Raw genomic sequence first — 20745 nt, forward strand, 5'->3', positions numbered from 1 at the left:
CATTTCGTTGCGTTTAAAACGAGACCAGCTTGTTTGACGCAATCTAGAACAACGCTAAGCCGATGGTTGTGCTCGTGGAATGTCTTGCCAAAAATAATTACATCATCGAGATAACACATACATATCTCCCATTTGAGGCCGCGAAGGATGGAGTCCATGAATCGCTTGAAGGTAGCTGGGGCATTACATGAGCCAAATGGCATAACGGTAAATTCAAATAACCCATCAGGCGTGACAAAAGCACTCTTCTTTCTGTCAGACGAATGCATTGGTATCTGCCAGTATCCAGGCCTTAGGTCGACGGACGAAAAGTATGCGGTCGAGTGCAGGCGATCAACAGCATCATCGATGCGTGGTAGCGGATGCACGTCTTTCTTTGTGACGGCGTTGAGACGGCGGTAATCGACACAAAATCGCCAAGAGTTGTCTTTCTTTTTTACCAATATAACAGAAGCTGCCCAGGGACAGCTTGACTCTTCAATAACGCCTTTCTGCAGCATGTCATTGACCTGATCGGCGATCACTTTCCTCTATGACAAGGTTACGCGATAGGGTTTCTGGCGTATCGGTGTAGCATCTTACGTGTTGATGCAGTGGTGCATACGGGATTCGGGCAACATGAAACAACGCTTGTTTTGAGCGAAATCGAAGACTCCCGCGTAGCGTGTAAGCACCTCTTCGAGGGCATCCTCGAGGCAACGACTTATTGATCATGCGTGTCATCTCAGCTGAGCAGTTGGGCGCAGTCTGACGGACGGCTGGAGACTCTGAGATCATTCTGACGTTAACTATGGCCTGCTCCTCAAACGTTCTCAGTTTAAATCCGGCTGGTAACACGACAGGCTCTGATGCTGCGTTGAGCGCCCACAAACAAGCATGTCCGTCGATGGCTGTAAGGACAGACCGTGGGACCGGCACATTCTTCTTGATGGCGTTTGTATGATCGGGATCTACAAGTCCAGTGCGGGGTCTTGAGCGGACGGGAAAAGATGATACGGGAACAAACGCTGCTGTCCGACCAGAGATCGTCACATCTTCAGACAACAAAAGCGCATCGATGGGGAGAGTTGTGAAATTGTCAACTATGGCAGCGGGAAACGTACTTTCTAGAAGAATCTCTCCAGTTCCACAGTCATGCGCAGCGCCGCATTCATGAAGGAAGTCTATCCCTAAAATGACGACATGAGTTGCGCGAGCCAGTACAGTGAATTTAACTCGGAAATTTCGTTCCCTAATTGTGAGTACAGCTGACCAAATACCAACAGGGCAAAACGCTTCGCCTCCAACTCCAGGAAAAGTTTCTTTACGATCTCATGCGCACATTACTGGGACAGAAGCGTGAAATATGCCCTGGGAGACCGCATGTGTAGCGAACGGGTACTCGTCAGCTTACATTAGCAGGAGCAGAGGATGCAGAAGTACGCGGAGACAGGTCGTGCTCCGCAGGAACATTTCCTGGTGAAGCATAGTAGTCTTCTGGCAGAGGCCTGGTCGACGATGGTCGGAGGTCTACAGCGGCACGTCGAGATAATGACATCCGGTGGTGGTCTTGACCCGTTGGGGAAAACGGAAACCGCGGGATAAATCTGCAGTATCTGTGCGTGGTCGGTTTTCGGCGTGGTGCTCTCGCATCCAGTAGGGAGGTAGTTCGGGGCAGGCGGCGAACGAGCATTGGTGGTGAGCATCACCTGCTTGAAGCCGTACGAGCTCTTCTCCAACTATCCGACGTACGAGGAAGTTAATGTCTTCGCAGGCAGCGACGTCCATACTTGCAACAGTGGGAACATTGTCCAAGCTCCCGAACTTGGGTAAAATTCTCCGGGTCTTCAACGCCTCGAATGCGCGACACTCCTGCCTGAAAATAGAAGGAGTGTTCAATTTCTCTTCCGTTATGAGAAAATTGTACACGACCTCGGCGATGCCTTTTAACAAATAACAAACTTTGTCTTCATCAGACATATTTGCGGTGACAATCCGGCAATGCTTCAATACCTCTTTAATGTAGGTTGTGCATGTTTCGCCGGGCAACTGAGCCCTACGTGACAGCGTTTGCTCAGCTTTCTTTTTCACAGAACTCGTGTCCCCGAAGCAGGCCTTCAGTTCCTCAACAAATATATCTCTAGTGGTGAAGTCATGTTCATGGTTCTCAAATCAAAGCAAAGTGGTCCCGACAAAGAAGAATACCACGTTCACGAGCTTCGCCGGCGCGCCCGATTCGTAGTATCGGCTCACTCTAACGTAGTGTTTTAGCCAAGCTTCCATGTCTTCGTCAGTTTTACCTGAGAATATACGTGGTTCAGGCACCCAGTAGCCTGGTTGTCGAGGTTGACGGCCACCTTGTGTCATGTCGGTGGCACTGGCGGATGCAGCAGCGTAGTACGTCAACGGCATTGCTGTGTCGTCATTCATGCTGATGTTGTCCGGCGGTAGGTCAGCTAAGCGTCTGCTTTTTCGAAGAACTTTTGCTGTGGGGCCCAGAATGGCGAATTACCCAGAACCGCTCCACCAAACCTGTCACGAATGTGATGGGTTTATTTACACTGAAAATGCCAGAGCTCAACCGTCCCTGCCAAATCACCATCGCTCGAGAACGTCCTACTTCTTCTTATTTCTCGCTCTTTCAGTCCGCGTTACAATATCTTTGAACAAAGTGAGGTTAAGGTGGATGGTCGCGTTTACTGTAGTTCACCAGTTTTTACAAATAAAGAAACTTGGTTTAACTCTAAAGAACTTATCTTTTCAATATTAGGGAAAGTTGGGCTATTTGGTTTATAATTGGGAAGTGAAAACAGCGCAAAATATGGAGAAGGACAGAAGAGACGACACCGCGCTGAACTCGCAATAAACTTTATTAGCTTGCAAGTTTTTTTCTCAGTGAAAACCCATAAACCTAATTCCCCGTTCAGAGCCATTATATCAGAAAAAGAAACTTGGCTGTCTGAGATGTCGACTTAATTGCAGGTTCAGCTGGAAGCCCTCAATGTAGTTGACCTTTTGTAGTAAAGAACTCTGAAGGTGTAGTAGATCTTCTAAAAACTAATAACCCGTGTTCTTATTCGGCTTTCAGGATCGACATTGAAGACATGTTTTATTCCTTACCGCATGTTGAACTTGCAGTGTGCAGAGTGTTAAATCAAGTGTGGTTGAGGACAATAATGAAGGTAAATTTGTCAACAGTTGTGGCGTTTCTTTGGAAAACTTTCTGGAATAGCTGACGTTTTACTTGCGGTCAATGTGTGTGGAGTGGAAAGGGGGCTTTTATGTCAAAAAATCTGGTATTGGCATCGGATCTAGGGTGACACCAATTTTAAGTAATATTTTCCTGGGACAAGCCGACATGTCCTACCACATTTTTTGGTGTGTTGATGATTTCTTTATTGTAATTGAAAGCAACAGTCGGCATAGCATGAGAGCTGACATATTAAACATTTTTACGAATTCTGGCCATGGGCTAAAGGTCACCTATGAGCTGCCTGAAAAAGGAGAGCTTCAGTTTCTAGATATTAGACTGCGGTTTCACGAGGAACATTTGTGTTGGCGGTACAAGCCCTGATCCATAAAGGGTATATTGCCATTCACCTCAGGCCATTCTAAAATAGTCAAGTCCGGCATTATTTATGCTGCGCTGTGGGGTGCGCTCCTGAAAACGGGCAAGCATGCGTTGAAAGAAAGTTTCATGAGCCCGCTTGAGAGGCTGAAGTTGGCAGGCTACCCTGATACGGAAATCTTAAGGAGTTGTCAAAAGCAAGTGAGTCAAAGGCGTAAGTGATACGCACAGGAGAACAAAGCGCATGCGCAATGAAAAGAAACCGGTTGTGGTACCCTACGTGCACAAGTTTTCACTTTGCTTCAAAAATGTGGCCAATAGGTATGGGGTACGTGTAGTGATGTCGGTTCTCAATAAGTTGTCCTTTATTTGCTCCCGCGTGCATAAAAGAAGTTCGGGTGTACGAAAAACTTGCTTGTTCTGTCCGGAGAAGAGGAAAAAAATATATATGTTCAGTGTAAATCGTGTGTTGTATATATGTTTCCATTGTCATGGGGGGGGGGGGGGTTATATAAGACGAACAGGGCGGTGCATTAACGTGACACTAAGGGAACACTTAACCTCTTTAACGACTGCTGGCGGGTTGCACTTGCCAGCTTATTGTAGGGAGTGTGGCTGCCAACCTATGGCAGATAAAGCCACTTGTTTGTTCGGCCATCGGGACAAATGCACCAGGAAAGTGATTGAGGCTTTTTTCATTAAAAGGGAGGGGAAAAGGTGTGTAAGTAGGCCGTCTGTGGCCCTTGGTGAAAGGGAGGTAGGTACCTGGTTATTGCGCTGCCTTATTACAGTGATTATTACTTTGTTATGGACTGTTGAGCATCGTTTTGGCAAGTATGAAGGTGTGTTTTTTGTTTTTTTTTCTTTTTCACGGGTGTTACACATGTTTTGCTGTTCACTACGATTAGGCATGGTTCGTACCTTGTTTTGCTGTGCTGTGCAGACGCCTTTGGGTTTGCCACGTGACCGGGTTGACTGCATGATATATATGCGTGTGTCTTCTAATAAAGTTTAGTTGCGAGTTCAGCACGGTGTCGTCTCTCCTCTGTCCTTGTCTATATTTTTGCGCTGTTTTTACTTCCCAAGTAGAACTGATCTTTTGTTTATTAGTCTTTTTTATTCCTTACTTTGTGAACTTTGAATTGGGTGAATCGAGGGAAGACTTGTATTTAGCGTTTGCTCTGCCACTTGATCACTCATATCACATTTTGAATCCGGCTTGGTTGTCCCACTCATGTAGCGTGACAAGTATGAATGCCAAAAAGATAAGACACTTGTTGAGACGTGCAGTCAATGGTAGCCGCAGATATATTCGTGTCTATCTGGTACACCCTGAATTAGAGGAAGAAGGCTAAATCAGGGCATCACACGTTTTGCGCGTCTGCAGTACACTGTTGGCCAAATCCTGGCTAGACTACACGCGTGCAAGCAGGAAATCAAGTCAAATTATTGCCGCTTCTACGCGGCTCCGTAGCCGTGTCCTAGAGAAACCAGCCCGATTTGAAGTGGCCTTCAGAATAGCCGGCATTTTAGGTCAAATTTGTCTTCGCAAGATATGGCCTTCGGTTTGGTGTGACGTTTCCGTAGGCGGCCCGGCCCTGATGCGGTGGCGGAAAATAATCATTTTTTCACGCTTTTGAGAGCGGTTTCTCGCCAAGAATGCGGCTGATTTTATGACTACAGGTAATTAGAAAATTGTTAGCGTCACAATCACCTATATTTGCCAGATTAACCTGCCAAGCACGGCCCTGGAGCCGAACTCGGGACCGCATGCACGTGAAGCAAATGTGTTATCCATTTCACTACAGCGTCACCGCATGATGGCGTTGTGCAGTTGTTTGTACTCATTTATAGAAGTCGAAATTGTAACAATGGGCCGCCACATCCCAATGTATGCCCAAATGCAGAGAGATGTATGATATCTTGAATAAAGTGTGCCATATAGCACTGGAAAATCTTTCCGTCTCAGACCACCTTGTAGAAAAACGACCATCACAAGACAGCGGGACGAAACGGCGACGCACAAATTCCACGGCATGCAGGCGACGGTGAACGTGACGCCTGGCGCCCAGCTGGCGTGGCGGTGGCAGGGGGCGCGTTTCTTTATCTTTTTGTTCCGCACTCGCACTTGTGGCTGAACGGCTCTGCGTAAGTTGATGCCGACTCTTGGCGCTAGGCTGGCGCGACGGAGACGGCGACTCTCCCTCCCCCTTTTTTAAGGGCCGAAGCTCCTTAAAGCAGCACCCGCTCGTCCCTCGTCGTAGTACGTAATATGTCTTACGCTTTGACCTGCAGGTGGTGCTGGTGGGAGATTTCTCCTGTGCGTTGTTCAACAATAAAAAATTCGCCGCGTGCGCGTAAACTAAAGCCGAATTCTCCTGCTTTCATTCCCCACTTGCAGCTACTGGCATGTAGATTAAGCACTATCTGACAAGAAAGGGTTGCTATGTTATACTCGCTGGGCATAACCGCCTTGGTTTTAGAAAGGTTTAGCGAGCCTTGGGCCACAGTGCCATGAATACAGTGAACTAGTATATACCATGAACTCGAGGTGGTTAAAGTTGGGAAGAAGACACGAAGCGCGAGCCGTAAGAAAGTGTGCGTGTGCCACCTCTCCTTTAGTCCTCGGAATGTTCGCTGGATGGCGGTGCTTCCATATGAGGAATATGTGATGAAAAGATGCGAGATAGTGGTACTTGGAGTGTTGACTAGATGGACGAACGGACACACATACATATGCATGGATGGACGCACGGATGAATGGACGCAAGGACGCAGGGGCCGATGAATGGATGAACGCAAAAACGGACGCTCAGCTGGACGTGTGGACGCACGGACGGGCGGATGGACGCACGGATGGTCACACAGATGGAAGCATGGACGGACGGAAGCAAGAACGAATGGACGGACGGGTGTTTCGCCCCACTCTCTATCATTCACCCCGTGGATATGCTGCCATTGTTTTTCTTTTTTTTCCTTCTTGTGCCAACTCCTACCACCTGTATGCCTGACTTCCGCGCCGCACGGATGTCACGGGTATTTTTTATTGCTGGGCTTCCTATAGACAGGATTTTATTCAGTACGCAGTAGCGCGCAGCCTATGTGCCATTCGTTATCCAGCACCTGACTAAGAGTGTATGTTAACCCAATGATTTTAGTTCTACGAAGGTCTTCAAGGATTCTTAGTGACAATGGGTGGTGATGAGCACAAGTATTTGGGCTCGCTAGTTGAGCAGGTATTGAGTTTGCATCAGTGAATGAGTAAATGAGGTCTTTAACGATACTGCACTTATGTTAGTCAAATTAGACTAATTTTTGATGACGATAGTCCACCTGCTGCTTACAAAATGCTTCATGAAATGCTTAAAGCGCGTTGCCTCGGCTACTGTTAATCCTTTACTTCTGAATTGCAACGACGTGAAGAAACTATAGCCTCCTTCTTGTTCATAGGAATGCATACAGTCTGTTAGAAACTTTGTGGTCCTTTGCTTCAAATACTGTCAATGACATGCACTGATGCTTTGAGAAATAGTTGCGTAGAGAATGTCACTGAAGTCGAAGTTTTGAAAAATGCACATTTCTACCTCAAGTTGTCGCGAACAAGTCTCCAGCGGCATTTACTGTTCAACCGTTTCTCATTGATTCACGCCCCTATCTTATCCTGAATTTCAGTTGTTTTTTGGTACTCAAAACCTGAAAAGAAATATCTTAGCTGTCATAAAAGAAATGACTAAGGCAAGTACGACGTGGCATGCTCGTGATTTTAATAATTTTGTCATGGTTCGGATATTCTGGGAACATTGTGTGCTCGATCATTACGTGCATATTTCAGTTGTGAAATAAATCTGCCTTTGCAGATTGACTCTCCACACCAAATGCTTAGTATGACACATGCAATTAAAAAACGACAAATTTTACTTGTGTTGGTCGAGTTTTTTTATGGATGAATTGGTAAACTTTGTTTGTCCGATTCACAAGACGCGAGCAACATTTAAAAAATGCTTAACGAAATTTACAGAATGGCAGCGTTGCCCGAGCGGCCAGAGTACGTGCAAAGCTAGCACGAACATAATGCAAGGTCTATTCAAAGAGCAGGTGAAAGTTCGGGCAAAAAGCTGTTCAGAAACTATTGCCAGCGACATCAGCATGGGGAGTTATGGGTGCTGCGATTGAAGCGCGACTATGTTCGAAGGAAACAAACACGAGTAGGGAAAAAAACAAGTTTTATCAAAAAGCGAAGCAATCGCTATGTTTTACAAATGACATTTCTTTTCCCCAACAATATTAGGTATGCATAATGAGCGAATAATTCATGACAATTCTTTTAATAATACGAAAAATGTTTTTGTCAGGTGCCCTCTGCTCTCGACATCATTTCTTATATCAGTCCTTGCACTGCATAGAAAGGCACGCTCGAAAAAAAAATTGTCTGCGATGACGCGCCCCCTCACGTATTTTAGTCTTCCGTATTTGCTTGCGTTCTCTGCTGTGTGCAAAGTTGAGATAGGCATTTTATTGTTTGTGAACGTCTTCAGTGCAGCAGCCAATGGGCAACGGAATATTAGAATTACATTTAACGCCATGCGCTGGCATTGGTACCTGCGGAAACGATGTGCTATGCAAGGATGAAGTATCAACAAACGTATACTTGGCAACCCATTTCCTATAGATAAGAAAGAAGGGCAACAGTTCGGAATGCTGTGCTCGCTGTAATTTCATGCATCAGTATTCCGACGGCCTTGTTTTCTTTTTCCACACGCAGTGCCAAGTATTATTCGGGTTATTGGTGAGCAGATCGCCAAGTTATCTACCACGCTGAAAATTCGCACTTGTAGTAATTCATCGGAGCACAGCAAAGCATTGCGTATGTAGTGTCCGTACACTTTTTGTGCTTATTACCCTTGTCTGTAGTGTAATAATTTGAGTCATTGTGACCATTAGGTAAAACTAAAAAAATGTCATAATTTTGGCATGTATGTAAGCGTCTGATCTTCCTGTTACAACTGTAGATCACAAGCATTTTTCGCGCTAAAGAACCTGCGTATATGCGAGGCAAATGAACAACGATGCAGATGTGATAAGTACACTGTTGGGTGCTTTAGTATCTATATGGAAGCTGCCACGAACGCCGAATAAAAGTTCCAAGAATAATTTTCTTTGTACAACCGAGGCCAACTGAACGGTCGTTCAGTTGGCCTCGGTTGTACAAAGAAAATTATTCGAATATCGAATCATCATTATCTATAGTCATAATTCGATATTAGATTAGCTGGAGTTGACTTGAAGCACATTCGTGGAGGACTCACTCGCCTCAATTTTAGTCCTTAGCGATCAGTGGTCTATGATAAGTAATTTAAGATCAAATTTTGCACTAGAGACAACAAGATGACGTCACTTACTTACCAGCTATTGCATCACGTTTGCTTGTTTTTTATTTGTTCCGCCGGAAGTGTTTACTCCTCACTGAGATCAAACTGAGTCCCACTAGCAGCTGATCAGCTGCCATTTTTGGAACGTATGAGTTCTATGGAACCTTCGCTACCTGTTGTATCTACCTTGCACGATTAACTTGCCTACGAAGTGAGAAAAGAAAGCTGTCACGGCAGCCCTTCTCTCCACGTTTGAACCCTTTTCCTTTATTTGCTGACCTCACCAGTGACGCCATAAAATAATTTTTTGTTTGTGTAATAATTTTAGTATAGGATACCCGGCAGCCGCCAGAGGTGGAAGTGACGCTGCCGCAGTGTATCATCATGCAAGAGCGTATCCAATGTAGGGGAGTTTCCATCCCCTGCTTGTATGTCCTACTATTTTTGCCAGTTTAGGCACACAGAAATTAGCTCTTTTTTTCGTTTTTTTTCGTTCTTCAAGAACAAAGCACGCCAACTGTTTTAAAACTAAATGATTGTGCTTAAAAATTAACCCAATTCATAACATTTCCAGCTCGATAAAAATATATGGATTCGATTAGCCCTACAGTAAAAGCTCTCGTTCGCTCTTTCACAGTGCTTTCATAGAAGCACTCTAAAACCGGAGGAGACCTCAGCACGAGTCACTACAGTTGAGCCATATTTCATGAATGCTCGCTCCAATAAACTCTAGGATACTGGACTGAGAATGCATCCATTTCGCAACAGCAAAACTGGGGAGCCAAATGAAGAAAAAAAAATCTCTGAACATGAGGCATTGCAAAAACAAACTTGTACAGTGATTGTAGAACAGCCGAGCGCGCAGTTCATTCTCCCTCGCTATTTGGTGGATAATGTATGTCAGTTAGTGCGGCATAAAGTTGAGCTATACCTATTTATCACGAAAGTAGGCAACGCCCGTAGACGGATATTGGCGCTTGTGTTTACCTGGTTCACTACTCTTTTCACCAGCAAATGCTCCCATTACCTTCTTTCATTGTAGGCCTTCGTGTTTAGCATAAATGTAATTGTAAACAGACGTTTCGGCGATCGCTGAATGCTCCTTAGATTGGGTAGTCCCAGACGCAATCGAACGCAAGAAAGGTGAAAAATGCCGTGCTGATGTCATCCCAAAACAATGTTTCCGATGAGTAGAAATACGGAAGCAATGAAGTTACTGTCAATTACACTCCATGGCCACAACGCAAAGCAAGCGGAGAAATTGCAAGCGTGGGGTATTTGTTGATGAAAAGAAGAATTATCGCACTAGTTTACTCAACGCAGGATCACACGGAAATGAAACTGCAGATAAATAGCCTAAAACGCATTCGAACATTTAAAGGGATATCCAGCGTGAACGTTGTTCACTCTTTAATGTTTTGGGAGGTCCTGCTGGCCAATTAGAGAGATAAATTAGAGCAGCTTAGGTAACAAAGCTGGGTAACTGGCTAACCCCAGTGTCTTTTCTCCTTCCTTCATCCTCATCATCCTCCTAGCGCAGCGTGGGGGTTTCTAGCTGGTGCTGGACTGACTATAGGCTTTTGCTCGCTCACCTCTCATTCTTCTACTTATCTTTGCAGTCCTTTCACAGTACACCAAATAAAATAGTTCGGAACGGCCAATGTTATGCGCAGAAATGTTTTTTTTAAAGACGATAGTCTTTCTTCGGGACCTTCGACGCCAAACTTTGGTCTGTCTGTCTGTCTGTCTGTCTGTCTGTCTGTCTGTCTGTATGTCTGTCTGTCTGTCTGTCTGTCTGTCTGTCTGTCTGTCTGCCTGCCTGCCTGCCTGTCAGTACGTTTGTCTGTTTGTCCTCGGTAATGATTCTCCTAAAGGCACCCAACGATACCTCAAAGGACCAACTCCATGCGCAGCGCCCACCAAAATTGCTCAAGTTTCAGTGTTCATAATTGTGCGATTGTCAATAAAAAAAATTGGCTCCGTATCTGCATGTCACACTGCAAATGTAATCGAAAGACGATAGTCTTGCGTCTGGTGTTGGGACTCCGGGTCCTGCCGGTCTCGTTTTCGGTAGCTGGCCCCGTCGCAGGATCCATCGTCCAACAATTCAGCGAGAAGAAGTGCCCGAACGAACGACAGAGATGTATTTACATGTGGAGAAGTGATCAACTGATCCAAAGAGAGAAGAGAGAGAGATACAAAACGTCTTCGGCATTTTATAGCGCCGCGTAGCCGACACTGGGCGCATTGTCCGCATCGTCAGCCAATACGGTGGCCCCGGCACCTCGGCCACGAGGGAGGGGAAAACACACCTCACAACACATGGAGTGGCACAACCTAACACGATGTCTATATATGGTCACGGCGCCCTAAAAAATGCCCAAACATGGTCATGAACGCACAGCAGATTCCGGAATTCTCCCGGCGAGAGGGGGGAGCCTGAATGGGGAGGTGGGGGTCGACGACACAGTCGGTCAAGAACCGGTTCTCCCCGCAACTCCTCTTGCTTGGTTCCCTAGGGCCGGTCGTAACAGTCTCTCGCGCGGGGGGGGGGGGGGGAGGGTAAAGATCTCGATGGGCTGAGGTTTGCAGCCACTGTCCGGAGAGATCAGCGCCGGCAGTCGGTTTGGTGACGACCGTCTTTGATGAAGTAGAGGGCACCACCTGCTTCATTGTGGGCTCAACAGACATCACATACGCACATGAAAACACAACTACTCAGCCGGTGAGCGCCGGACAATTCCGCCAAACTCCACCAGGCAATTTTCCCCTTTAACTGATAATAAAGGAAATACACAATTTATTCAAACTGTTACTCATACGTTAAGGTGACACAAAACAACAACACTGGAAGCACACCGAACCCGAAACCCTGGATAGCCGTGTCTTCAACGTTTTCAAACAAGTACACCTAAAAGAGTAAAAAAAAAACAATCACTAGCCCTTGTCTAGGTCAGGAAAAAAAATGCCAGAGTTCTCGAGACATCCTCTCGCGTCAGGGACATCGACTTAAGCCGTCAGCGTTGCCATGGAGTACACCCTTTTTGTAGCGTATTTCAAACGTATATTGTTGCAAAACGAGGCTCCAACGCAGCAGGCGGCCGTTCTTAGAGGACATGGTCTGTAGCCAGGTGAGAGGACAATGGTCCACTTCCACAATGAACTTGCTTCCGGCAATATAACAAGCCAGTTTCTGGACTGCCCGAACCAAGCACGCACATTCCTTTTCGCTAGCGCTGTAAACCTGCTCGCGAAGGGTGAGTTTCCGGCTAACATAGAGGACGGGATGCTCTTCATCCCCCTCATCCCTTTGACTAAGAACTGCCCCCATGCCTCTTTCACTAGCGTCGCATTGGACTATGAAAGGCCTCGAGTAGTCCGGTGAACTAAGCAAAGGTTGGCTCGACAAGGCCGCTTTCAAAACGCGGAAAGCCTTTTCTTTCTCCTCATCCCAGTCGACCATTTGGGGCTCGGTCTTGCGCAACGCGTCAGTAAGAGTGCTGGAAATGTCGGAATATCTAAGGATGTACTTACGATAGTAACCAGCTATTTCAAGAAAAGCCCGAATATCGGTTTTCGTTCGGAGCTGGGGAAAGTCTCGGATAGCTGCAACTTTCATTTCAGAGGGACGGCGATGCCCTCGACCGATAACAAGCCCAAGATAGAGTACCTCTGCTTGTGCTAGCTGACACTTGGGCGCCTTTACCGTTAAACCTGCTTCGCGTAGGCGTGTCAGTACTGCTCTCAAATGCGCCAAGTCTTCTGGCCAGGACGAGGAAAACACGGCGACGTCGTCCAAGTAAGGCAATGCGAAGTCCTCTTGACCCCGCAAAACCTTATCCATTAAGTTTCAAAAACAGTAAGGCGCGTTCTTTAGGCCGAAACTCAACACTTTAGGGCGGAATGTCCCCAATGGTGAAATAAATGCAGCATACCGGCTCGCCCTCTCAGTGAGCGGCACCTGCCAGTAACCTCTCACTAGGTCTAGCGTTGAGATAAATTCCGCGCTGCTTACCCTCTCGACGCGTTCCTCAATGTGGGGAATTGGGTATGTCTGATCCTTGGTGATGAGGTTTAACTTACGATAGTCTACGCAAGGACGCGGATCTTTGCCGGGTACCTCCACAAGAATTAACGGGGAAGTGTAATCACTTTCACACGGCTCAATCAGGCCCAATTCTAGCATCCTGTTAACCTCTGCTTTTATTAGCTCAAGCCGGTGAGGTGACACCCGATACGTCTTAGATCTTACCGGTTCCGACGAGGTAAGCTCTATGTCATGAGTGAGGACGGATGTCCAGCCTGGCTCGCTTACAAGTCTGTCCTGAAACTCGGTCAAAAGACCACGTAATTCCTGCTTCTGCTTCATTGTCAGTTGTGACTTTGATACTAAATCCTCAACTCTTTTCTCGATCGGGACTTCGTCCGATTCGGGAGCTAATTCAGGGATTTCTGCCGGAACCTCTTCCGGAACATTTAAAGTCATGTTCACGATGGCTTCCCTCTCTTTATAGGGTTTGAGTAAGTTGCTATGATACACCTGGTGTACCTTACGACTTCCTGGTAGTTTTACCACATAGTTGGTGTGAGACAATTTTCGAGTAATTTCGGCCGGGCCGACCCATCGCACTTCAAGCTTATTCTTTTGGGAGGGCCTCAACAACATGACCCTGTCTCCTACAGCAAAGTGTCGCGCTTTAGCTGTCCGATCGTAGTAAAGCTTAGCCTTCTGCTGTGCTTTGGTCATCGCACTCTCGGTCAGTACTTGGGCTTTTGTTAGACGATCCAATAAGGTGAGGACATATTCCACTACTACAGGATCATCACCCTGACCTTCCCACGACTCTCTCAGCATACGAGGAGGAGACCGCAGTCTGCGGCCGTAAACAAGTTCCGCTGGCGTAAACCCTGTTGTCTCATGTGGTGCAGTTCTTAGTGCAAACATCGTTGCAGGTAAGCACATTTCCCAGTCAGTTTTTCGTTCAAAACATAAGGCTCTTAACACTCGCTTCATCACGGAGTGAAGCTTTTCTATCGAGTTCGAATGCGGATGGTAGACTGAACTATGCAATAATTTCACGCCACACCGCTCTAGAAAGGTTGTCGTTAAGGCACTCGTGAAAATGGTGCCCTGGTCTGATTGTATCTCGGCAGGAAAGCCTACCCGGGCAAACACGGACAGAAGTGCGTTTACTACTTCCACGGAACTTAGCTCTTTTAGCGGGACCGCCTCTGGAAATTTAGTAGCTAGGCAGATTAAGGTCAGGATGTGAGGGTAGCCTGAAGTTGTCTTGGGCAAAGGACCTACTGTGTCAATTACCAACCGACGAAAGGGCTCCGGGATTACGGGTACCAGCTTCATTGGAAATTTCACCTTATCTCCCGGCTTACCCACTCGCTGACACACATCGCAAGATTTTACAAACCTCTCTACATCTTTAAAGCATCCAGGCCAGTAGTATTCCTGTAAAAGACGATTTTTTGTCTTCTTTACGCCTAAGTGGCCTGACCATGATTCTCCATGCACCAAACTAAGCAAATCCTGACGATACGCCTGAGGTACGACTACCTGGTCAAACTCTAATCCTCGCCTATCTATATATTTTCGATAGAGTATGCCGCTCCTCTCTTGGAATCTCACATTTCGTTTGGCGATTCCCTCTTTCGAACTGTCCTGGAATTGCCTAAGCGTCGGGTCCCCCTTTTGTTCGGTTATTAATGAAGCGGGGCTCACCTGCAGCAGCCGACTGAAGTCATCCGAAGTTGGCATGACACACAACTCTTTTGTAGTTCCTAGTACCTGGAATGTGTCACCCTCTGTGCTATCCTCTGTACTACCAGGAATCGGCTTGGGAGCAACGGCATTTTCTTTTTGCTCGGTCAACGAGGCGTAATTGACCCCTTCCAATTCGGGAGGAGGTTCATCGTCGCCTTTAGGAATGGTTGCCTCCGCGAATACGGCTTCTGCAGCGTGTTCTCGCACAAGTCGATTTGTTACCGTGGTGTCCAACTCGCAACCAGGCCGTTGTCGATTTGAGGCTTGTTTGCCTCAGTGAATGTTGCTCTCGCAGCCAGCGCACGTGCCTTCGATCTAGTCAGTGCCTGCACTATGCCTTCTCCCAACATTATACCTTTCTCCTTCAGCATTTGATCTGACTTATTTGAAAATAAATAAGGATACTGAGGGGGTTGATATGGCGATACCGCGGCTTCTGTTTCCAACGTACCAAATGCGCCTTTAAGGACAACTTTAGCTACGGGAAGGCACTGACTGTTTGCTTCTACGGCTTGTCTAATCCAGGCACAGTCTCCTGAATACTCTCCGGACTGAACAAAGGACGGATGAACTACGTCCATAGTGGCTGCGAAGTCTCTAAGAACCCGACACTGCTTGCCGTTCACGGTAAGGTCGTACATATAGGGCTCTAACAACTTCATGTTCTCGTCGGCTCCATTTATAGATAAAAAGGCCACCTTTTCTTTCGGGCAATGTTTCGCGAAGTGCCCTGTTTCGTGGCAATTGAAACAAGCCGCCGGTTTTTTCGCCTCAAATTTTCTTTTGCTTGCCTCTGCCGACGCCCCATGGTTAGATGCCTTGTTTTCCTCGCCCTTTTGTGCGAGACTTGCCGGTTGTTTTCTAAACGGCGCCTTATTCGGTAGTAGGAATTTTTCCCTTTTAGGCTCGCTGTTTGCCCCGAGGGCACGGCGCGTAACGAATTCTTCAGCGAGCTCTGCAGCTTTCGTTACGGTGTTCACGTCCGGTCTATCCTGCACCCAGAACCTCACCTTTTCTGGTAACCTTTGATAGAATTGTTCCAGACCGATACACTCGAGCACCTTGTCATGATTCCCATACGCCTTTGCCTCTTTGAGCCACTCCCCCATGTTGGCCATTAACTTGTAAGCAAACTTCGGGTATGAATCATTGTTCTCTGTTACGGCGTTGCGAAATTTTTGTCTGAAACCTTTCGCTGACAACCTGTATTTCTTGAGAAGGCTCGACTTTACCTCACTGTACTCGTCAGCCTCCTCTTTCGTGAGGCGCGCGATTACTTCTGAGGCCTCCCCCGGAAGTAGGGACAACAAGCGTTGAGGCCATGTATCCTGGCTGAAACCTTGCCTTTCACAAGTTCTCTCAAAGTTGACGAGGAACAGCCCAATGTCCTCCCCTAGCTTGTACGATCTCATTAGGTCCGTCATTTTGAACCTGACCCGCTCTGCGGTACCGGATGCCTCGCTGCCTCCTGCTCTACTATTATGGCTAATCTCTAGCTCGAGGCGCTTCATTTCAAGCTCGTGCTTTCGCATCTTATCTGCCTCGGCTTCTGCCGCTTTCCTTTCGGCCTCCGCCGCCTTTCCTTCGGCCTCGGCCGCGGCCGCCTTTCTTTCGGCCTCTGCCGCTTGCCTCTCCTGAATCTCCTCGACACATTCTGACAGCTCGTCATCCTCCGCCCCCAATGCGAGAATCGCCTCTATCAGCTCTGGCTTTCTTTGAGTGTCCGACACCCCCAGATTCAACTCCCTTGCAAGTAGCAACAACATGGACTTTCGCAGGGATTTCAGATTCATGGCTGCCTCCAGTACCGCTGTCTCTGTTCCACAAAGATTCCTGTCCTGCAACTAATTAATCTTGACGGCAACGACAGCTCTAGGTTCCTGCCTTGCCTCAAGTTTTCCGTTAACTTAGTCTACAAATAAAGCTTCAAAAAGCTCTTATACGGAATCCTGCCCTGCCACTGTTAACCTTGACGCCACTGACAGAAAAGGCTTAACCAAGCTATCACACAATTTCTGCCTGACGCAAGTTACCTGTTAACCCAATGACCAAGACAGCCCCTCTCTACCAGCTTTTACTTAACGCATAGAGTAAATGCCTGGTAAAATTTAACAGAGAAAGCCGGCACTCACCCGGTTCGCAGTCATGTCTCCGGCGTCGTGCCTCTCAGAAGTGCCGTTCGATTCTCTCTGGAAGTCGATGAGCTCGTGTCATCCTTCTCCTGTCGTCCCGTTGTTGAACTTCGGGCTCACTCCGTCCAGTGGTCGCTTTCGGGGTTATCGGCATCCGGCCACTGCCATCCAGTTGTTGGGACTCCGGGTCCTGCCGGTCTCGTTTTCGGTAGCTGGCCCCGTCGCAGGATCCATCGTCCAACAATTCAGCGAGAAGAAGCGCCCGAACGAACGACAGAGATGTATTTACATGTGGAGAAGTGATCAACTGATCCAAAGAGAGAAAAGAGAGAGATACAAAACGTCTTCGGTATTTTATAGCGCCGCGTTGCCGACACTGGGCACATTGTCCGCATCGTCAGCCAATACGGTGGCCCCGGCACCTCGGCCACGAGGGAGGGGAAAACACTCCTCACAACACATGGAGTGGCACAACCTAACACGATGTCCATACATGGTCATGGCGCCCTAAAAAATGCCCAAACATGGTCACGAACGCACAGCAGATTCCGGAATTCTCCCGGCGAGAGGGGGGAGCCTGAATGGGGAGGTGGGGGTCGACGACACAGTCGGTCAAAAACCGGTTCTCCCCGCAACTCCTCTTGCTTGGTTCCCTAGGGCCGGTCGTAACACTGGAGAGAGTGAACAAAACGTTTATTTGATGTTCTGCGCAAGAAAATCGGTGAATGGTATACTGGAGGCGCTTCGTTAGAGTACATCGAGTGTGCAGCTGAGATGAACGAGCGCGTCAAGTCACGTCACGTGCGCGTAATAAATGAGTGCTATCTGGCAGTTATCTTAGAAAACGAAGCGCGTGCGCCCTGCGCCCATCTCGGAGGTGATAAGGTGTAGAACCCAAGGCGATGGGTAGGTGCCACCACCGTGTCGTCTTAGCAAAGAGTTGGAAACATTTGCCTTTTCGTGCAAGCGTTGCCTGGTCAGCGCAACGTGGTAAACGCTACGGTCGTTATAATTACTTATGTATTCCTTTTCTAGTAAAAGACACACATACAGAATATTGACGTGTTGTTATGGTGCCTCAGATATGCGCAAGAATTGCTTTTCAATTGACAATTGCACAAGTATAAACGCTTAGTCTTGAGCAATATTGGCGGGCGCTGCGGATGGGGTCAGCTGTTTAGGGTATTGTTGGGCCACACTGGTGCTGGTTAAGGCACCATTAAGGGTGGACAGGATGTCAGTTTGATCCGGGACAGCTTTATGCTTTCACATAGTAGAGTGCATAGTACTTTAAATCGTTAATCTCTTTTTCTAAACACAAGCAGAGAAACGTACAGACAGAAAGACAGACCAGAATTTTTGCGTCGAAGGTCCCCAAGAATGACTATCGTCATAGAGAAACCTACTATATAAAGAGTGGCCAATCGAACCTCTTCGCGGCCCAGTAAGACAGGCTCTGACCAGTCACTAGATGAGGCGCCCATGCTCGCCACCACTCTTCTGTCACGGCATATATTAGCCGCCTCAGGAGGTCAATGAAAACATAAGTTTGGCATCAAATTTTTGCAAAGAAGAAACTTTATTAATTTGTGCAATTTTCAACATCCGCTTTACAACGTCGTATCGCACTGAGGACGTTGAATGCTCTACCACAAAATCAGTAAAGCTGGACTAGAAAATGGTGTTTCTCTGCATGTATTTTCCACAAAGGGTACAAATTCAAGTGGTTTAGTTGTGCTGTAGTTGTGTTTTTTATGCAGGGATGGGTGTGTAGCCTAGTGGTAGACACTCGTTTTCGGAGCATGAGGGTACAGGTTCAAATCCGAGCGTCGAAGAGAAAAGGTGATGTTATTTTATTTATGCGAAAGACATTATTCGGTCTGACCAGCCACTCGTGGCAGTGAAAGCAGCGCAATAGCTGGGCTGCAGGGTCCTACAGGTGTGTCCACTCTTTATGTAAGCATGTTTCTCTATGCTATCGTCATTAAAACCATTATTGCGCATATCTGAGGCAAAAAAGCACCACGTTGATGTTTTGTACGTGTGCCTTTATACTAGGGAAGGCACACACAAGGAATTCCAAGGACTGTATTGTTTATCACGCTGCTCTAACAGTGCAACTCAATACTCATAAAAGCAAGTGTTTCCAGCGCTTTGATAAGACGACACGGTCATAGAGAAATATACTATATTAAGGCGACATGCGGGTCGAAAACGCTAGTTTTCTTCAAGATGACAGATTTTTTTATTTTCGCCTGTTTGATAAGATTAGTACCTCTACGTTTCTGAAAAAAAATGCATGTCGAGACTTAACTGGAAATGCTTTAAAATTTCGTCTAAAGAGCACATGGTCCCTGTGAAAAGGCCCAAAGTGGGCAGTCTTCGAGCACCTTGCCGCCGATAATTTGCCGCCGCTCGCCATTGTTGATCACATGAGGCATAGAGTCGAGCCTTACTGTTCAAATAACGACAGTTTCTCTCGCTGATGCGGCACACAAAATAATGAAAAGAAGCACACTTTTGTGTTTATTTCGAGCGCTGCGTCTGGCTTATCATCTGGTACAGAACGGGGACAGCCACTGACCGCTCCGCAGCTCTATGTGCTGTGAAGTCTACTTGCGGGGTTCATGTGTTGATGAGCAGCGCAGCTGAACAATGCGTTTCTCGAGTATTTTATCCCTGTTACGAACGAAAAAAAAGCCATTGCGCGTTAAAGTCATTGTGGCAATGCACTCTGTAGGAATAGGCTGCGAAGCAGCTGGTCCGGTTTGTGGCTGTTGGCTCGCAAAAGCAGATGCATTAAAAGTCATTCACAGCCATCAGCCGGAAAGCTCGTGATGCGGCAATGGATCAGCTCGAAAAAATTTAGCGGCGACAAGATTGCCATTACGTACGACAGTATGTGGCCCAAACATGGCCGCAAAATGGCATCGGCGCTGTTGTGTCTCTCGACACTGGACTTAGTTTAGATTGCACAGTCCTGTCGAACTTCTTCCTAGCTTGCAGTCAGCACAAGACTCAGCCAGATAGAGTGGATGAAAATTGGCAAGCGTTTCATGGCCCCGTCTGTAAGCTAAATGTCTATGAGCAGTCGGCTTCAAAAACCCGAAAAGAACAAACTCATGGTGTCGGTGTATTTCAGTGGCAGTGGCCACTACAAGAATTGTTCTTTTTGGTGTGAAAATTTCATTGCACATAATGACATCTTTCATAAATATAAACTCAATTTTATCTTTAGAACTCGTTTTTCCTAAAACACAATTTTTTTCATTTGTTTCAATGAGCCCCTTCTTTTTCGGGCACTTCTAGTGCTCGGATCTGCATGAAATTTCGCCCAAATGTTTTCGAAACTTTGACAAATACAATTATTTAGTTTAAATTTTATATTTTATTATAATATAGAAATTGTATGAAAACCTTTACTAGGGTGGGTGAAATATTACTTTTTTACGTTTATTATTTTTCACGCCTAATACATTATTTTTATGTGCTTCCTTATTAGTTACTTGCATTCTACACCTTATTTGATGCATTATGAACTATAATTGGTAAACAATTACGGAAGTTTAGGGATGAAAAGAGAGGGGGTGGGGGCAAAAGGGTTAAGGTGTTCACTTTGTCTTGTCGCAGAGCTGGAATTATGCAACTTGCAAGAAAACTAATAATATGTTTGAAATCGGCATACTAAGTTTCATAAACAGCTAAAGCTTCATTGCTCTGGAGTTAATATTAGAAAAAAGTGTTTTCGAGTAGCATCTCTCCTTAAGATTGGCCAATGGAGCCTATTCGCGGCCCAGCCAGAAAGGGTCTGAACAACCGATAGGTGGCGTACGCATCCGCGCTTTTACTTCTTTTTTAAGACATCTATTAGAGTCTTCAGGAAAACAATAATTGCCCAACTTTGGCATCAATTTTTTGCGA

The sequence above is a fragment of the Rhipicephalus microplus genome, chromosome X, assembly GCF_043290135.1.
Source record: "Rhipicephalus microplus isolate Deutch F79 chromosome X, USDA_Rmic, whole genome shotgun sequence".
Taxonomy (NCBI): Eukaryota; Metazoa; Arthropoda; class Arachnida; order Ixodida; family Ixodidae; genus Rhipicephalus; species Rhipicephalus microplus.